Consider the following 21,408-nt stretch of genomic DNA (forward strand, 5'->3'; position numbering starts at 1 on the left):
CTAGAGACTGCAATTTTATATTAATTAAGACGTCTGGCCACTACCCAACGCATTGGCAACGATGCCCATCTTCTACTGAGAATGTACCACGTGAAGCCAAGGGATTCGCAGCACTCTCTGGAAGGGTGCATGGGTTTTTTCAATTGTTATTCTTAGTGCATACACTAGTATAGTTGAGAAAAATGTAGAGATTTGCTCTTGTCCACATTTTATAGACTGATTCTCTTCCCCCCCCCCCTAGGAATTTTGTTGATACTGGCACTCACTCTAAGTCTTCAACTTGATTATTATTTTTTTTTTCTTTAGAAAGCAAGTACGTATAGGATGAATAGAATTGGGTATTTGGCACTCACATTCTGAGTGAGTTAGGATCTACAAAGTCGCAGGCATGTTTTAAAGCTCAGCCCGATGGCTTCTGAGCTTTACCACATGTCCATTTTCCTGTTGATAGGAATCTGCACAGGCTGAAGATCCTTGAGCAACCTATATATTCCAATCAAGCAAACAGACTAAACAGCTCTCTGCAAAAGCAAAGAGTCCAGGATTTCTCATTGCATTAATCTCCCCCGCTCCCACCCTGTGCATACAATGCCACAAACTCTTTCTTTGCCAGGTTTGGGCTGGGGAAAAAAAAGCACAGTGGTGAAGCTCTTATTATTCTGAAACACTCAAGCATAAATCTTGCTGATGGCAGAGATTGGCCCAATGCCTCCGGCAGTGATATAATCGATGAGTACAGAGAACAGAAAATGCTTATCATTTAACCCTTTTCCAGCAACATATATTTCCTGCCTCACTCAGTTCAATTGTCCCTTTCACCAGAAGTCCTTCCTGATTCTTTAAAGTGGTCAAGGCATTTACATTTTACTTGGTTGGTTTTCTATATTCACTTCCCCAGCTCTGCAGAAGAGCTAGTGAGGATAGGAATCATGCCCCCCAGCACCTTTGTATGCTCAGTGAGTAATGGAGTGTGGAGTATTGAAAAATGATTGTTGAACGGAATTGTTGGACTCAGAGAAGCAAGTCTGGGCCTCTCTCTAGACAATCCTGGTATGCACTGTTAGAATGATGGCTTGGAGGAAGGATCTTAACGTCTTTCAATTCAGGCTAGACCTCTAGATCCCAAGCTAGGACAGCAGAAAGGGGAAGAAACAGAAGAAAAATGGTTGCAATGAATTACCTTCACCCAACACATTCAATCTGCCAGGAAAGACTTGAATTCATCATTTCACAGACTCCTTCCAGTGGCCCAGAAACAGACAGCTTTAAGACAACTGAACAGGAACCGAAGAATTCTGTGACTGAACTTCACAGTGTGGAGGTAGAATTGGACCAGCCTGTCTTCTGATAGAATTTGATAATTAGTTGAAAACAACGAGAGAAATAATTGGGGACAGGAGGAACACTCCACGTGAGAGGTGGGACAGGGTGCTATACCCCTCACAAACACACGGGGCATTCTTAGGAAACGCTCTGTGTGTGTGTGTGTGTGTGTGTGTGTGTGTGTGCACGTGTGTGTGTGTGTGTGTGTGTGTGTGTGCTTCTTTTTTTCCAGATTTACTTTATTATTATAGAGGGGATGGACAGAAGGATCACAATTACACGAGTCAGGTAATGAGTACATTTCTTTGGTACAGTGTGTTCTGTTCTCTCTTTCTTTCCCAGTCCCTCTCTCCTATCCCCACCCATGAGTTGGATAGTTCACATTCATCAGTATCCAGTGAGCTCCGCTACTGTACTTTTTTTTACTCCTTTTCTTCGGATTCTATGACATCCCCTCCACCCTCCAGAAGATGGGCGCGTGAATACACCGTATAGAAGGTAAAGAAGACAGAATCATCAAGAAACTCAAAACTTAAAAGACAAAAAGTCTTTCGTTTCCCTATCCTAAGAGTTCATTTCAGTACGTATATTATTTTCTGTAAAGGTGAAGAGGTGCTTAGGCACTGCACCTTTGTGATTCTCTGCTAAATGAATCCTCTTTTGGTCTCACTGGATGCAAGGATCTAGAATCTGGTGTAATTTGTCATCTCCCAGTGCCGTTTTAGATCTAACTTCCACCTATGCCATTTTGTCTCTCGGAGCTTGGCTTCCTTCACTTAACATGCTTTGTTCTAGTTCTATCCATTTTCCCACAAATGACATGATTTTCTTCCTTGTAATGTCTGTGTAAAATTCCATTGTATATATAGTACCACATTTGTGTGTGTGTGTGCTTCTTACTCGGCAGATCGATCCTGGCCATCACCTCTAAACTCTCTAATACAGCTGGCCATTCGGTGACCTGAGACTTTGTGGGTGCTCATGAGACCTGGATGGATGGTGGCAAATAAGATCTCTCTCCTGCTGAACGAGGAGAAGCAGCCCATACAAGGCTGCTTTGTTGAGAAGGAAAACTACAGATCAGCTCTCTGATCAGCTATCTTCATGGGGGTGTAACAGTTCACCCATTCACCCCACATCATATCCTTTTTCAAGTGATTACAGTGTCCCAATTTAATGAGAGTAACCGAGGAGGGACAGTGAGGGACAATTACAGCCTCGTCTAGAAAACACGGTTCAGACACTGAGTCAGAAATGATGAGGACTATACAGAGTCTGGGCAGCTAGAAGGCTCTGATTGGAGAAGCTGGATCCACTGGGCCTTAACGAGGGAGTGATGGACAAAACAGTATTAAGAGTTATCCTCAGGGAGTGAGCGCAGATTGGGGGAGGGGAGGCTGTAGTAGGAACAACACATGTAAGAAGAGGGGTGGGGGGGGAGGGGAGGGAGAGCAGGGATTGCACAGGCAAGACCCAGTAGTGTGGGAAGTTAGGAGGGCAAGAAGTCAGGGTGAAAGTGGCTGAGGCCAGCCAAGGGGCGACTGCCGGGAAATGAGCGCCTGATGGACCATCTTAAGAATGTGCACCTTCTGCCCAGCACTGGTGGCTCATGCCTGTCATCCTAGCCACTCAGGAGGCTGAGATCTGAGGATCGCAGTTCAAAGCCAGCCCAGGCAGGAAAGTCCGTGAGATTCTTATCTCCAATAAACCACCAGAAAACTGGAAGTGGTGCTGTGGCTCAAGTGGTAGCATGCCTGCCTTGACTGAAGAGCTGAGGGACAGCGCTCAGGCCCAGAGTTCAAGCCCCACGACTGACAGCAGCATCATCAACAACAAAAGAATGTTCACCTTCTCCAGCAATGAATCACTGCATCAGGTGTGCATTTTGAAATCAGCCTTTGGCTCCCAGGTAAGGGAACAGTGGATTAAGGCAGAGATGATGAAGTAAGAAACATCCATCGAGAGACTGTGGGATAATCTGAGGAGAGGAACACAAAGGCGCAATGCCTACGTGCATCTGATCATATAAAACAATATCATTGACATGCGCTCCAGGCAATGGAAACAAGAGGGCTTTTTTCATTGGTTGTTTTCTTTTTGTCTTGTTTGTTCATTTATCTGTCTTTGGGAGGGTAAGAGGGGGTACAGAAATGGAGGGACAAAAGGGGTGAACAAATGTAGCAGTGGTACTCACTAAACACTATGTTGACAGTGAACTATACAACTTGTGGAAGGAGGGGGGTGGGGGGGGGAAATCTAGGAGAGAACAAGGGAAGGAGAGACACTGTCCAAAAACAAATCTGAGTTGTGTAACTGTAACCCCTCTTTGGGAGTACTGCAGACACCGAGGGAGCTCAACAAATCTTAGCTCTTACCTTAATTCTGGAAGACCGTCACACGAATCTGTCCTTTAAAAATATATTAGTATATATATATTATATTAGTTAAAAATATATTAGTCTATATTATACTATATTATTATAAAATACTATTAAAAATCTTATTCTATATTATTGAGATATTATTATACAGAGGGGTTACCATTTCATAAGTCAGACACTGCATGCATTTCTTTGTGGACAATGTCACCCCTTCCTTTACCGTCTCCCAGTTTTTTCCTCCCCTCTAAAGGAAATCAGGTCTTCAATTTATTTCAGAGATGCACAAATAAATAAGTGAGTTCTTCTATTTCCCCCAAATCTCCTACAGATGAGCCTGAGGAGGCAGCATTCAGGGGTGGACAGCAGTAGGATAAGGTGTTGTAGTAGTTCGGCTGTAGCCAAACAATCACACAGAGGTAGTGACTGTCTATACAGCTTTCCTGCAGAGAAGGCTGGGCATAAAGGTTCTTTGGATGGTTTTTGTGTTTTGGCAGTCCTGGATTTTATACTCAGGATCTTGTGCTTGCTAGGCAGGTACTCTACTCCTGAGCCATGTCTTCTGAACTGCTTTTTTTCACTGCTTCATTTAAAGACAGGATCAAACTTCCTACCTGGATTGGACCCCAATCTGCCTACTTCAGGCTGAGACTACATTGCTAGAATGACCAGTATGCTCCACCCTCTCCCGCTGCCTTCCATGGATATCAGGTCTCAGGGTATGCTCTGCCTGTGATGACCTGGAACTCAAGTCCCAATGTCAGCTTCCTGTTTAGCTACGATGACAGGCACGTGCCACAGTTCTCAGCTTTGGGTTGAGAGTCTCTCAAACTTTTTGCCAGATTGACCTCAGACCATGATCCTCCTATTCTCTGCCTCCCTCATAGATAAGAGCCACTGGCACCCAGCTAGGCATAAACTTTGATCCTAGAGACATCAAGTTCTCACCCAAAGACTAAGACAAGGAGCAGGAAACAGAGTAAAACAAACATTAATCTCACACTAACAAAAATCTGTGGTTTTTCCACCACAATGACAACCATTCCTGAAAGACCAACTAACAGCAGATAAGAACTGCACAGATGAATACAGAAGGTAACGGAAGAAAGACGCTGATTTCATTGACTATCATTTCTTGATGAGCTCATATGACCAGAAAATACTGATTACTGTAAAAGTTCCCTTCAGTTGGAGCCTGCCGTTAAATTTCCATTTCTCATTTACTATAATCTTTTATAGCTTTCGTTTTTTGATACAGTAAATCTTTATTTTTCCAAACTTGAATATGAAGATGAAAATGAATTTGGTATATCTGGAATGCTGCCTGTACTTGGCACTTTTAGGCTACAGGGCCCTGAATAAGTTTTGTAAACGTCCTGTTTCCTTATCTTTCATATCCTCCACAGGAACTATGATATTACGCTTTATTTGGGGGGGGGAGGGGAGACTGAACTCAGGGCCATTTGCATGCTGTCTACCATTGAGCTACAACTCAGCCCCTGATAGATAGTTCATACCTTGACTTCCAGACCAAGGGCAGGCACAAAAAATGGTGAGTGGGGGGAGAAAGGAGGAAGAGAATTGGGGCCTTGGGTGGGAGTGAAACAGGGAGCAACTTTGATGAGGAAATCCTGTGCAAATATGGAAACATGACAGCGAACTCCTTTGTACAACTAATATATGAGTATTTTTTTTTTGTGTGTGTGTGTTTTTTTTTTGGTCGGTCGTGGGGCTTGAACTCTGGGCTTGGGCGCTGTCCTTCAGCTTTTCAGCTCAAGGCGAGTGCTCTACCACTTGAGCTACAGCGCCACTTCCGGTTTTCTGGTGGTTTATTGGAGATAGGAGTCTCACGGTCTCTCTTGCCCGGGCTGGCTTTGAACCGCGATCCTGAGTAGCTAGGATTACAGGCGTGAGCCACCAGCGCCCGGCTAATATATGAGTATTTTAAATAAATTATTTTAAAAGACATGGCCTCTGTCTTTGGTTTCTTGTAGCTTGGAACTTAAAACACAAAACAAAACAAGACAAACTTAATCATAACATCACCCATCTGCTAAAAAAGGGTTCATTTTATTTGCCAGTCCTGGGACTTGAACTCAGGGCCTAGGCACTGTCCCTGAGCTTCTTTTGCTCAAGGCAAGCACTCTACCACTTGAGCCACAGTGCCACTACTGGCTTTTTCTGAATAGTTAATTGGAGATAAGGGTCTCATGGACTTTCCTGCCCAGGCTGCCTTTGAACCTCAATCCTCAGATCTCAGCCTCCTGAGTAGCTGGGATTGCAGGCAATGAGCCCCTTGTGCCTAGCTTAGACAGGGTTTTACTTGATTGTTGAATCTTTTGTCTGATGCCAGTCAGTGCTCAGGGAAGGTCTGTTGTGTGATTACTAGGAGATATTTACTTAAAACATCTCATTGCTATTCTCACAACTCTTCATAGAGAAGACATTCATATATATTTACTGAGGGCATAAAAATGAATTCTGAAACCATAATTACAGTTTAAACTACTCTGTGTCTCACAAGAAAATTGACTTCGCATTCTTTAAAACTATTCATTGAATTGTCACCACATTTCCCAGGTAAAGTATATAACCATTCAAATACATTTTCTACTTAGTGGGAGAATTGTTTTCTTGCTGAAGTTTTTAGCACTGTTATGTGGTTTCATTTTCTTTTTTGGGGGGGAGGGGGTACTGTTGTGGGCTCTGAACTCTGGGCCTGGGCGCTGTCCCTCAGCTCTTCAGCTCAAGGCAAGCACTCCACCACTTGAGCCACAATGCCACTTCCGGCTTTTTTCTGCTTATGTGGTGCTGAGGAATCGAACCCAGGGCCTCATGTATGCGAGGCAAGCCCTCTACCACTGAGCCACCTTCCCAGTCCCTGTGGTTTCATTTTCTAAATGATTTTTCTTGTTAAAATTGTAGGCTTAGCTTGCTGTGCTCCAAATAGGAACAGAGAGCTCAGCTTGACCACAGACCACCAAAGACTCTGGTTGACCAGAAAATCCTTTTAACTCTGCCTGACTTGTATCTATTCATTCACAAAATGGAAGAGGTTGGAGTTAAGGAAAACGAATAAAGGCCCTACCAGCCATGATTTGTTCATCCCATCCTTTGCAGACATGACTAATCAATCACATCATACTTCCCTATGGAGTCCAAATGTAGCTCCGGCAGGCTTAGCTGACACATCAGAATACATCCACTAGCTTTTGCCCACTGGTCAGCCCTTAACAAAATGATCAAAATGTCTCTGCAAAATTTCAAAGTTCTGTGGTCCTAGGACCTACTAAATAATAATAATCTCTGTGATCGCTCTGAGACACTGTGCACTATTAAAGGGACCTTCAAATTCACCAAAGAAAACAGTTAATTTCCATAGAACTCTATCGTGTTATCTAACTTTGCAAATGGTCCTCATGTATGTAACACAATTCAGCAATACATTTCATTTCTAGGATAAGATGTAAGTATTAAGTATTAAGTATCCCCATATTAATATAAATGCCCCAAATTGGAAGTTTCTTCTGTGCCTTCACTAACAACAGTAGAATGAATTTTCTAAAAGCCATAGTGCTCGACAGGTAGGCATTTTAGTCTACAGCTTCAATCAAGGAGTGAGTTTAGGGAAATCAAGAGGGAAAATTTTATCTTCACGTCCAACTGGCTCTGGACAAGCATCTGTATCTAAATGTTACACTGTATACTAAATGTTACATTCAGCACACTGCATGGTTTGTGTGGTATTACTGCTAATGTAGTATTATTTGGTGGAGGACTTGAGGTGAGGAGTCTGTGGCTTTCTTTTCTATCTATGTAACTTAATTTATCTTTGGTGCCAATACTTGGTCTCTGACTCAAGATCTCACATTCTTGCTTGGCTTTTACGTTCAAGTCTGACTCCCTTCCTCTACCTCATGCTTTTTGCTGGTAAACGGGAGATAAGTCTCACATGTTTTTCCACCTGTTGCCTTTAAACTACCTCAACCACTGTAGAAAAGTTGGCATGAGCTACCAGTGCCCAGTAATATCTGTAGTTTCATAAATCTGTGGCATTCATATATATGCATGCATACATATATTATGTGATTGCATACATATACTTACATAGACATGATTAGGTGAACACACTTCAGAAAAGTTATTTATTTTTTATTTTATGCTTTTGTTGGCTGTGAGACTTGAACTCGGGGTCTTGTGCAGTCCTTGAGCTTGTTTCCTCAAGACTAGCACTCTACCACTAGAGACTAGCACCACTTCCAGAGGTTCATTGGAGATGAGTCTCATGGACTTTCTTTCCTGGACTGGCTTTGAACTATGATCCTCAGATCTCAGCTTTCTGAGTAGCTAGGATTACAGATGTAAGCTACCAGTGCCTGGCTTTTTATTATTTAATTTTAATTTCATTTTATTTTCGAAGTTCTGGGAATTGAACCCAGAGTAGTACACATGTAGGCAAGTGCTTCACCACTGAGCTACATCTCTAAGCCCTTGATGGAATGCGGCCACTGCAGGCCAAAGAGCCCCAGGAATCCCCGCACAAGAGGCCTTTGCCTGCCTAGTCGGTCATGAGTGCAGAGTCTCAGACTCCTGCCTGTTTCTTTCCTTCAGTTTAAGGATCTGGTCATGGGCTTTCTACTACTGTCATAGTAGTAAATCACTACCAACTTGTCACCATGAACAATAGAAAGTTAGAAGTCAAAAGTCCAATTCAGGCTTGCTATTATGGGCTGTGTGTTATAACCTCCATGGAAGAACCTGTTCATTGCCTCTTCCAGCTAGAAGTCCTGTGGCCAGGGCTTCCTTTTCTCTCTTCAAAGCTAACAATGTGGCCTGGGTCTGATCCCTTCCTCCAATACCACAGCTTCATCTCCCTTTGATCCTCTTAAAGATTGGGCCCACCTATAGAATCCAGGATTCTTTTTCTACCTTAATCCAATCCTACATGCAACATCTCCTTGTTAAGGAAGGCAACAAATCCACAGGTTCTAGGGATCTCAATTTGGCCATCTTTGGGGAAATCATTATTCTACCTACCATGATATAATTCGTGGAGGTTTTCAGGAGAGCTTATTTTTTCACACCCAAGAACAGATGTGTTGAGAAATTAAAAAAAAATTAAATTTGTAGCTGTTCAAGATTTCACAGTCAGTTGGTAAAGAAAGTACTCTTTGGGTACACAGCTTAATTTTTCCATCACTTCTAGTGGCTTTTCTGACTAGATTCCTGCTACATAAATGACCTCTTGAAAGCTAAGGAAGTGGTTTTTGTCTTATAAAACCATTGCTAGAAATCTCTTTCTCACTGAAAAACAGTTTTCATGGAGAAGAGAACTTTGTTAAAAGATGGGTACGGATGCAATTTGAAGATGGTTTGCCATTTTTCAGAAGAGTCATTTTTAAAATCCCAAGTGACAAAATGATACCATTACCACAGGGTGCTGGTATTTCAATAAAGGTCATAGGAAATTGGGGGTTGGGGATATGATATTTTGTGTCAGAAATTTAAGGATACATTCAAAGAATCTTTGAACTGGGGAATCTTTAGTGCTCTGCCATCTACTCTTGGGCAGTCTTTATTGAAGACCCCAAGAAAGGGTTTAGGGTTTAGGATTCAGGGGAGGAGGAAGGTAGAGTAGGAAGAGAGCCAATCAGAACTCTGCTCTACATGCTACCAGGATTTTACTGTCTGCATTTTATTGGAGGGATGGGGTAGGTTCTCAGATTCTTAATGAAGGCGTCACCTCCCTTAACAAACACTTAGGAATGCACACTCTAACAATTAAAATGTATACAATGTCAAATACAAATCCATATTCAGGTTGGTTTTTCCCAACCATGAACCACTTCCCAGGACAAGAGGATCTGTGTCAGGAAACACAGCCCTGGTCAGAACTCAAAGCGTAAATGCCATGCCACCGAAGGAATGTTTGATATTACATGCCTGAGTTGAGATTACAGGTGGCAGGTTCCCGGGCCTTGGTTTCCCTGAAGTGAAAAACCACAAAAGCTCAGCCTGTTATGAAGCTCCCCATGGCTGGTCTTAAATCAGTTATCTAAATGTCACTTAATAAACCCCACAAAATCTGGCAAACATCGAAATGCGAATCTCGCAGCTGTTCTGAGTTGATTGTTGCTTTGGAGAGGCGCCGGTCCATTGCTAAAGACCCCAGCCTTTATCAGAGAGCTTTTCACACCTAATCACACACCACTGAATAATGGATGGCTCCTCTGAGAATGTTCACTTTTAGCAGCATGACCTGAATCCCTACTGCTTCAAAAAAGTACTAAAGATCCACATCCCAACCAATTTCACTGAATTACTCAAGTGATGTCAGTTTACATCAGAGAGATGTTTGTTTCTCATTTGTATCTGTTTCTATAAGTGCTTATTATTATTTAAAAGCATCTTTTTTGAGGCTGTATTGAGGATAGAACCCAGGGCTTGCATTTGGTAGGTAAGCACTCTACCACTTGAACCACACCTCCAGCTCTTCGCTATCGGTCAGACAGGGTCTCACGCTTTTTGCTCAGCATGGCTTGGATCTGAATCCTCCTACCTGTGCTTTGCATTCGAAAATAAAGCTGAGGAGCAGGCATGTGGACCAAGTAATGAGATGTTGAAATAAATAATTTAAAAAGTGAAGAGCTGAAGGAGAGAAGGCTGGGGGCAATCCTACTTTTCCTTAGTGGAAAAGAAAACCTTCAAAAGTCTACTCACACAGATGCACCTGAATTCTCGCGCTTGTTTTTCATGGAATTCTGGCAAGGAGGTGTTTTTTTTTTTTAAATTCACCTAATCTGTAACTGCCCTTCCTTCCTTTTATCATGAATATTTTCACAAGGATGTACTTTGCAACCTCAGAAATCCTGTTCTGATCATCGAAGATGATGAAAAATCGTGACCTTGGTACTTTTCAAAAGTGAGATTTGAGCCAGGTGTACAAAGACCTATTAGCCACAAGATGGCGTGGTTGATATGCACAGAGAGTGTCTGGGGACCCAGAGGTAATCAGAATTGCTTTCCCCTTTCCCCCATCCCCTGCTTTCCCATCTCCTCCTTTCTCTCCCCTACTCCCTCCCCTCCTTTCATATTCCCTCTCTTCTCCTCTCCTCTCCTCTTTTCTCTCTTTTCTTCTTCTCTCCTTCCCCTCTTTCTCCTCTCCTCTCTTCTTGTCTCTCCCCACCCTCCTTTCTTTCTCCTCTCTCCCCTTCCCTCTCTTCTCTTCTTTCCTCTCCTTTCCCTTCTCTCTCCTCTCCCTTCACATTCCCTCTCTCCTCTCCTGTCCTCTCTTTTCTCCTTTCCTCTCTTCTCCTCTCTCCTCTTCATCTCCTCTCCCCTTCCTTCTTCCCTCTTCTTCTTAGACCTCTCTATCCCTTTCATCTCTCCCACTTTCCCCTCTCCTCTGTTTCTGTCTCCCTTTCTACTTAATTAGGGAAATGAAAGCATATGAGAAAAGAAAGGCATTTAGAAATGTTCAACTGAATTTTCCCAAATAGAAAAATGATCCACCTGCTTGTCTATGAAAGCTGATGTTACTGGGTGCGTGGCCTCTTCTACCTAGTCTTCATCTATGGTGCCGATGATTTAAATTTTCCATTCCAAAATACATTTCCCTCCCACTAAGACTAAAGTGAATGTTTTCTTTAAGTCAAACAACAAGAAGTATGTACGTTGTTGAGTGCATACGATTGGGTGTGTCAGAACATAGTGACGGTCTTCTCCCTTTTTTCCCCTCCTTCCTCGTGCGGTCTCCATACTCCACGTGCCCTGCCCTCACCTACCTCTCTCTACACTTTGCTGTTCAAACCATCCTCATTTCCATCCTTTGGGTTGAAGAAAACACAATCTCTGCACTTCCTCTGTGTAGTCAGAGTGGTTGGTTCTCTTTGCCACTGCGAAACGTTTTCTAGTGTATCTCCATCTCTGTGGGTAAATCCCAGGAGTTCCTTGGGCTGGCTTTAGACGCGGGTCTGAGAACGTTCACATTGTGTTTCCAGTCCTTCCACGTGGCTTTCCCTTTGCATGTGCAGCTTTGCCACACTCCACACCCACCCCTCCTCCATCACCTGGACATGGAAACCTCACTCAGCACGGCTGATCATTATTTTCCAAAATTCTTCCCTTAGCGTTCAAAAGACTTTCCTTCTTATGGGGCTACAGAGTTTTCTCATGGCGGTTCTCCCTGGATCTAGCTTGCAAACTTGTTTCATTGGGCCCTGGCATTAGAGTAAGGAACTCACCATCTCATCTTGCTAACTAATTCTCTCCACTCTGCGAAACCCACAATAAAAGGAGAGCCAGGTAGATTTGCCTGCTTTCTATCTGCTTTCTTGATCTGAGCTTAAAAACAGCTCAAAAACAGCTCTATTTTGGCATGCTGGAGCCTACCTGACTAGCATACAGCCTGGAATCTGGGCCACGAGTCCCTGACTTTCATACATTTACTGTGTGACCTTGGAGGTGACCTCCTTGAACCTCTGAGTCCTTGGTAAAATGAGGGTCTTGGAACCAGGCTCTGGGAGACCTCTTCTGGTTGTAACATTTTATAATGTTGTACCTCAGCAGTTCTCTGCTTCATACCACCTTTGCCAATTCTTGTTGATTCCTAACTCGTTATGTGCAGGGCTGCTCTGACACAAAGAGGGAATGGGAAGGGGCAGAGTGGGGAAGGGAAGGGAGGGTGGGAGGGAGGCGAAGAGTAGGGCTCAGCCTCACATTCCCCTCTCTTCCCAAATCCTGTCACTCCTGTAAAAGCTGTGCAGGAGCCAGAAAAGCAGGAATAACACAACACCCGTGTAGGTGACATGCTGACTTTCACAAGTCATGTTTTGAATCCTCTTTGGAACAAGAAAGGGAATAAACAAGGGACATGCAGAGTGATATGAAAAAATGATAATTTCACCTTCAAAGGACATAGAGGCCTCTTAGTGACATTTCTCGTTGACAATGAATAAGTAGAGGCCCCGCTGTTGCTGAACGCACAGAAGAGGATCTGTCCTTGCTCCTCCACCTTCCTAAACGGCTTCTTCTCATGTTTGCGCCCCACAGGAGCTGGGTCCTGAAGTCTACGAACACATGGATTATCAGGCACATTCCCCTAGTGTGCCTCATACACCAGGCTCAAGGTGATCAGAATTCTACCCACTTCCTAGATGTACTGATCTCTCTTCTAGGACCATAGCTCCTTGAGAATCTCTGACCTGAGAAAACCCGTTGGGCCTTCACTATTCACATTCTTGTTACCTGAGAATGGCTTTGCCTAAGAACAGTGGCTCCAACCTCAAAATCTTCAGCTGGCCCTTGTGCATGTGTGTGTACACACACACACACACACACACACACACACACACACACACACACACGTATGTGTGTGTTTTACAGATAAAGAGAGATTTTGCAGATGTGATTAAAGTAAGTATCTCATAGTGGGAATTAACCTAGTCTCAAGCACCTTTATAAGGGGAAAGAAAGAGTCAATGAACACAGATGATGTGGCAACCAAAGGAGAGAAGGGTGTAAGGGGAAGAAGGCCTGCCTTGGGCAGGCAGGAAGTGGGAAGAAGGTGGGAAGGGTTGGAAGGAAGAGTTGCTTTGTTGCTTAGCTCTAGCTTCTTTCCAATGAAAGACTAGGTTGGGTAAAACTCTGCCTGTCATCCCAGTTACACAAGAGGCTTTGACTGACACGACTATGGTTCCACGTCAGCCAGCCAAATTTTGCAAGGCTCCATCTCAACAGAAGGAACTGGGCCTCATGGTGCACACCTGCTGTGCCCCCACCCCATGGGAGGAAGCATACAATAGGAGGATTGCTGCCCAGCCATTGAGCCTCACGTAAAATGAGACTCTTATCTCAAAATAACCACTGCTCAGAAGGACTAGAGGCATGGCTCAGTGGTAGAGCATCTGCCTTGCAAGCACAAAGCGCTAAGTTCAAACACAAGTACCACAAAACAATAACCAAACAAAAATTAAGCCCTAACTACCAAACTTACCAAAGCATCTTGTTGATAACACAATACACGGAGATTGCTGGTAGCTTCCTTTGAGTACGTGGCTGACTGAAGTTCAGCGCTCTCCATCCTTGCCCATTTTCTCCATAGAGTATGTAGTACATACAGCCAGGTTGGGAAATGCTCAGATTTCAAAATTCAAACTATGTCATCTGTTGAGTGCTCCATTCTTTAAGACCAAAAAAAAAAAAAAAAAGAGAGAGAGAGAGTTAAAACTGAACCATTTAAAATGAGGACCCTCTGTACCTGGAAGACGAGAGGTGTGTTTTAAATCATCAAACTCAGGTAGCCTATGGAAATCTTAAAGTAGGCTCTATTGGACCCTAGAGGAAAATTCCAGAATCTTCTAAACAATGGACTCTATAAAAGAGTCAAGTGAACTGATATGAGAGCGCAAGGGAGAGCAGAGGGAAGAATCAACCATCAGTGGACCTGGACTTTTATTTCTAGTTCCACCTCGAGCTAGCTAGCTGACCTCAGAGGAGTCTCTTTAATTTCCCGGGCTGCGGTCTTATTACGGCTATGATATTAGAGATTGGTACAGCTCAAGTCCCCGGGGAGTATCTTAGAAGACTCAACTCTGCAAAGACTTGCCATAGAACCAGGGTTCCATTTTCAGGCAGTTTGGGAATGCCAGGTTTTTCTGTGAATCTTTGAAAGCAAATATAGGAAAGGTCCTATAAAAATGAAACCTGGGCTTTGTATAATCGAGTGTACTTTGCAAATGTACTTGACCAAAGAATAAAGTGAGGGAAACTGCAGTCTAGATTTCATTGTATATACCCCCAAATTAAGAAAAATAAGGGAAGGGATGGGTAGAGGGGGGTGAGAATGTTGAGAGGTGACACCGATTAAGATGCACTGTATTCATAAATTGCTTGGTTAAATGGCATGTCCATTGTAAAGATAATTTTTTAAAGATTCTATTTAAAAATATTGTTTTGATTGCTTCAGTACTGGGGCTTGAACTCAAAGCCTCATACTGTGCCTTAGCTTTTATCCACAAGGCTGGTACCACAGCTCCACTTGAGCCATAGCTCCCCTCCTGGCTTTTTGCTGGTTAATTGGAGATAAGGGTCTCATTTTCTGCTCTGCCTGGGCTGGCTTTGAACCATGATTTTCAGATCTCAGCTTCCTGAGAATGACAGGTGTGAGCCACCAGCACCCATCTTTGAAAGAACATTTTCTAAAAGAGGCATCTATTAACTTGGTGCAGAGCTTTTGTCTGCTGCATACATTTAATGGGTCCCAGCTTATCTGAGATCCCCTCCAGTCTAAGGGTTGTAGGTATAGGTTCAGATTTTGAGGGACTTCTATTTTAGAATGTTTCTAATTAATTCATTGTATTTTATCCATTCCTCACTTCCTCTCCCACCCCTCGTGGATAATATTCTATTTTTCTCTCCTGCCAACAAATTAGCAATGGAAAATGCATCCTCTTTGCATTTTCTGAATTCGATTTTCCTAGGTCTTCCTTCTCCAGATGTAATGGTGCTCACCCCTTCCAAAGTGACCATTATGTGACTCAAATATTGAAGTCTGGCAAGAGCAGAGCTTTGTGGAAACAGTAAGGCAATATAATTACCATACAATGGCGCTACCACATTTGCATATTGTTGAAATGCATCTTAATGGGAGGAGGAAAAAAAATAAAAACATTTTCCGGGGGAAAATATTTCCTGTGTCATGATTTCTCTCTTCTTTGTTTTCCTTATACTCACGGGTCCAATCGGAATGCTTTATTCTACCAATTTGAAATAAATCAGGGATAAAAAAATCTACTTCCTATGAACGAGGCAAGCTTAATCTTTTATAGTACCTTAGGGGTAAGTTTGGGAGCCCTGAAAAATATAGATCCTTGGGGAAAAGTAAATTCTTTTGAAAGAGCTCCTGAACGTGCTGTTTTCTTCCATACAACATCACATCTGTAAGCAGACCTAGAGCAGTCAGCTTGCAAGCCGATTGTACCAGGTACTAAACACAGGCACTAAGTGTTCTGAGGGTGAATTTTATTTCTATCTCTAAAACAGTCTGAATGGCAACATTCAAATGCTTCATGCACAGCTGCATTTTTTTATCCCCCACAAACAGAGAATGCTTAGGTGCTCTTTTCAGTGCTGAGTTTCAACATCCCTTTGTTGTCTTTTCTAAAACACCAATGGTGACAGCAAGTAGTTTCCATTATTTTATTGTAGCCTGGCCTAGAGTATTACTTACTGCCTGCTTAGAGACTTGGAGCTTGCATCTAGAAAGGAATGTGAGTATGTGTGGCCTTCTACCGCTACGCTACCTGCCCAACTCTTTCGAGAAGGGTTTTGAGAGTAATAAACCATACACCAGGAATCCGGGCCATTTGATATTAGAATATATCTATGGTCTCTGACAAGTTAAAAGAATTAAGTTGCGCAAACGTATAATGTGTATCTAGAACAGAAAACTGAAATTAATCATGTGCTCATCACACAACGCAGGCTCAAAGTTTTTAAGAGTGTAAGCAGGTGCCCACGATTCACGGTTGTAATCCTAGCTACTCTGGAAGCTGAGATATGAGGATCGCTGTTCGAAGTCAGCCTGGGTAGGCAAGGCTGTGAGAGTCTTTATCTCTAATGAGCCAGCAAAATTCCAGAAGTGGAGCTATGGCTCAAGTGATAGAGTGTGAGCCTTGAGTGAAAAAGCTAAGAGATAGCACTTAGGCCTGAGTTCAAGCCCTAGTTCTGGCACACATACACACACACACACAAACACACACACACACACACACACTTACTTTGAAATTAGAGACTAATATTGAAACTAAAGCTTAAAATGGGAAGCATCTACACTTGGCAGTCCAGATGTAGACTACTAAGTCTGTATCAGAGAAGGCTGATGTTGGTGTGGGGGTTCTAGAAACTGACAATCAATAAAGTATGGACTCTGAATGGCATGGCATGGCATGTTTGTGTCCCCCAGGGCTGGTTGTTTGGAAGAACTAAGAATATGAGAGTCCAAAAAAAAAAAAAAAAGGAAAGGAAAGGAAAGGTTTAAAGGAGGCTGACTGTTGGCTACGATGTAGATAAAGGTGGTTTTCTCATTTTGACACACAGCTCCACTTTCTGTTTTGTGGTGGTTTATTGTAGATAACAGTCTCATGGACTTTCCTGCCCAGGCTGTCTTTGAACTGTGATCCTCAAATCTCAGCCTCCTGAATAGCGAGGATTACAGGCATGAGCCACCAGCACCCGGCTATGTGATACTTTTAATTCTAATGTCTGATAATAGAACTTAGATTTGTCTAAAGTTTTCCACTCTTTCCTCCTTTTTTCCTTATTGTATGCTAAAGGATAATGGTATAGCTCCAGGAAAAATGCTTTTTCCTGAATTAAGGAAGAGCTATAAAATGTGTTTGTTTGTTTTTTTGTGATTCTTCACGTATCTCTGTTATTTTCAGTATTCTGTTCCCTATTCTACTCCCAAACAAATCCAATGATAAGCAAAATGTGGACTGTTAAATCATAAAAAGCTCATTTAATTAGTAACATCTAAATCTAAAAGTACCAAAGTACAGTCTACTCAAAACAGAACAGTTCCTTCTCTTCCCTCCCTCCCTCCCTCCCTCCCTCCCTTTCTTTCTTCCTTCCTTCCTCCCTTCCTCTCTCCCTCCCTCTATCCATCTTTCTCTCTTTCTTTCTCTCTCTCTCTTTCTTTCTCTTCCTTCCTTCCTTCTTTCCTTCCTTCCTTTTCTTTTTTCTTTCTTTTTTCTTTCTTTCTTTCTTTCTTTCTTTCTTTCTTTCTTTCTTTCTTTCTTTCTTTCTTTCTTTCTTTCTTTCTTTCTTTCTTTCTTTCTTTCTTTCTTTCTTTCTTTCTTTCTTTCTTTCTAGCATTCCCTCTCTCCACCTGGCTTGGTTTTGATTGCATAGCAATGACCTTTATTAGCAAAGTAACTTCCAATTATTTTCTCCCTATTTGCCTGAGCTGTTCAAAGGGCTCTAGCCATAAGAAAGATGGTAGAGGGCAGACTGGTATATTTGTGTAAAAAGGTAATGCAGAGTAGCACAGCAAATACATGGGAGAGAGCTAATAGTTCTGAAACTTTTCAGCAATTAGAATAACCCAAGGATGTTAGTGCGGTGATCCTCTGACCCTGGAACTCCATAAGCAATGTTGAAAATCTAGGCACATCAGTGGAGTCTTATGATAGAGGAGATGTTAGATTGCTACATGGTTTCCAAGCTATTCGTTCTTTCAAATCACTAAAAAAAACCCCAAAACAGCAATGATCAAACAAAACACAGAAAGCATAGAGGTTCTCCTAGCTGTCACTCCTACTGAAAACCAATTTTCTAGTCCTCTGCCAATGTCCTGCTCCATTTCTTTGTCTTAATCTGAGAGACATAGCCAAGATATACGACCCTGCAAGAAGAAAGTTCTGATTATTTCATCTCGTCAGCAGGATTTCTGGGTGCAGGGAACTGAAATGGGAAGGGGGCATGATAAGGTTCTACTTCAGTGTTTCTTCTGCATCTACTTTGATTAGAGAACCCTGTTGACCCTGTAGGTGAGAAAGCAAAAAAGACCAAGAGTCTGTTATCCAAGGACATAACCATCTTGTTGCGGACATAAAAACGCAGGGGACTAAATCATCTGTCATTCTTCACTGTGGCCCTGTCCCTTCCCAAAGCCAGCTGCTCAAATCGTAAATTCAGTCTGCACAGTCACCCTTCCCCCTCCTTGCCCTTCCCTCCTTCGTTTTTACTGCTTCAGATTGCACCCTTGCCCACACTGTTCCTCTCCAAATCTGACTTTCCAGTGGTAATACTTTCAACATTGGATGTTATTACTTTTAATCAGTTACTCTCAACTGAAAAGCTTATTCTGACTCCTACATTTATTTCGAAACAATCTAAAACCAAAGTATAGTCTTGAGATGATTGGCTCCAAATATTTTCTACCATTTCCAAAGGATTGGCTCTGAGGTCTTATTTGACATGCCTGGTCATCTGCAAATGTTTTCTGAGCTTTTCTTCTGCTGGCAGTATCTTCCTCTCAGTATCTACCTATTTAAATATCACCATCCTTTAGTTCATATTCCAATTGTGTTCCAAACTCCTATATCTTAAATGACTTCTCTTATGACAATGAAGTATATTTATCTATATGGAATAAAATAGAAAGGTAAATTTAACTCTTAGAAATACAACTAGCTGCTGACAAATGAGAAACATCAGTAATTATTTTAAATTTAGATACAGAAGCATATTTTTGTGCCATTCAATGAAAACAAGCCCCAAATTGAGATTAATCTGCCAGATTTGATGTCAGTGTATGTCATAATGTAAACATATATGCTTAAACACAGTGCTTTAAGCACAGTCCCACAGTTTACTGAAATGACCCCTCATTCGCCTTCACTACTGAAGTGAGCACATGGTTTAGACGAGAGAAGGCATAACACTCTCAGTCACCTAATTCAATTTCATTTTCCTCTTCCTACACAAATGGAAAAACCAGAACCAAGTTCACTCTAAAGTGGTGCTCAACCTAAGAATGGCGATCTGCAATAATTCACAGTCCTGGGTTTTCTGGGAAAGACATCTTGCTCTGGGACAGGTCCCAAATCTTCCTTGGGGACCTCAAAAAGAAAGCTGAGCGAGCTGCTTCTTTCTTTTTATGCTGGCTTTAGAATCTAGTCTCTGTGTACGAGGCAGCCCCTTATCTGGAGCAAAACTTTTAAGTTTTGGAGCAAAAGTATCCGAGAACCATAGTCAGGGTACTTTGGGGGCTTGATAGCAGTCTGATGAATAAGGAAATAACCACATGTTCAATGGTGAAGATGTCACAGTTAGATGTTCCTTTCGAAATGTACAAATTCGTTGAGAACTGTCCCATCTACAGTCCACAAAACCTACCGTGGACATTTGTAGAACAGCTACTCCGAGAGGATCTTAGCTGTGACCATAGATGACAGCAAAACTAACTTCCTCCTTCTTCTCCACCTCTGCCACCCACGGGGACTAAATATCTATATCATAACATTTAAATGAAAGTAAGGGAGACCCGTTTCTGGATCCACAAGCTAACAGCCAAAATACTTATCTACAGAAGCTGGGTCTACTCCAGATGGATTCTAGTTTCTGCATTCCAGACAAGCTCCTCTCCCCTTCCCTCCCTCTCTCCCTTCCTCCCTCCCTCCCTCCCTCTCTCTCTCTCTCTCTTTCTCTCTCTCTCTCTCTGCTCTAAGATATACGATGCATCACATAAACCTGATTCATGTTAATGACAGCAAACATGGCACAGCTGATGGCTGTTTGCTTATTTACCAACCTGTGGATCGACCATTTACCATTCTGAGGCTCCAAGTGGGCTGTGTTGCAAATGAGAGGAAATCACCCAAGCCATATTTCAGTTGAGAAGAAGAGATTGTCAACTCATTGAAAATGTATGAAAATAAATCCACCTGATATATGTATATATATATTTGATCTGTTCCAGCAGGACATGATAAAAATGTCTCTGGGTAAATTTTATTGCTGATGAAAAGCAGAGGCTGACAGCCACAGGGCAGGTTTGTAGCGCACAGGGCCTGTAGGTTAGGTCTCCTTTCCACTGCAAATAACTCCACTGTTTCTCTCTGATCTATCCAGGTGAATTATAGTGTTCAAAGTTGAAAGGGATCTGCTATAACCTTTGCTAGGATTTTGAGCCTGAAACCTACAAACTTTCAAAGCCATCTAGGAGATCCCCTCCCCCCCCCACCGAATAATATGAAAACATTAAACAATCATGGCACAATACCCATACCATAAAATATAACATCTAAACAATTTGTTTTCTTAGACTTTTCTGAGACAAGGTATTAATTATGTAAACAATGCTGGTCTTGAACTCAAGTACAGACATGTTACTAGCACATACATCTCATTTTAACTGTGTGTGTGTATATGTGTGTGTGTGTGTGTGTGTGTGTGTGTGTGTGTGTGTGTGTCCGTGCATACATGCTAGTCCTGAGGCTTGAACTCAGGTCCTGTGCACTGTCCCTGAGCTCTTTTCCTCAAGGCTAGTGCTCCACCACTTAAGCCACAGCACCATTGGTGGTTTTTTGGTAGTTAATTGGAGATATGAGTCTCACTGGCTTTCTTGCCTGGGCTGGCTTCAAACCATGATCCTCTAATCTCAAGCCTCCTGAGTAGCTAAGGATTACAGATGTGAGCCATTGGCACTTGACTTCATCTTAACTATTTGTAAGCATGCACTGATATTGTCAAAGGCATTCTGTTGTACAACAATCTCTAGGTATTTGCATTGAGGAGTCTAACCTACATTCATGATACTTCACAAGGCAGAGGCAAAACTGGGAGAATTTTAGAACAAGGCCCCTTCCTAAGTCTTTAGGTATAACCCACTGTGGAGGCAGTCTGTAAGATCAGTCTTGAGCTCTACATCAGAGTCATATTGAATTTGGTTACTAATGAGGTATGGTTGAAGTAGACATTGGTCTTTCTTGGGAGACTAGTTGTAGAGGGAATGAACTTGTTACCATGGGAACTGATTGCTAGAACACAGGGCATTTTGATGCGCCCTTTCTCTTCTGCAGATACCTGCTCATCCTTCCAAATACTCTTCTCATAGGGAGCCACCTGTCATGTTACAATGGAGCTTGAGGCCCTTACCAGCTACAGCCATATGGACTTTTCTGCCCCCAGAACCAGGACCTAC

The sequence above is a fragment of the Dipodomys spectabilis genome, unplaced genomic scaffold (assembly GCF_019054845.1).
Source record: "Dipodomys spectabilis isolate Male_0828 unplaced genomic scaffold, ASM1905484v1 ptg000054l, whole genome shotgun sequence".
NCBI lineage: Eukaryota > Metazoa > Chordata > Mammalia > Rodentia > Heteromyidae > Dipodomys > Dipodomys spectabilis.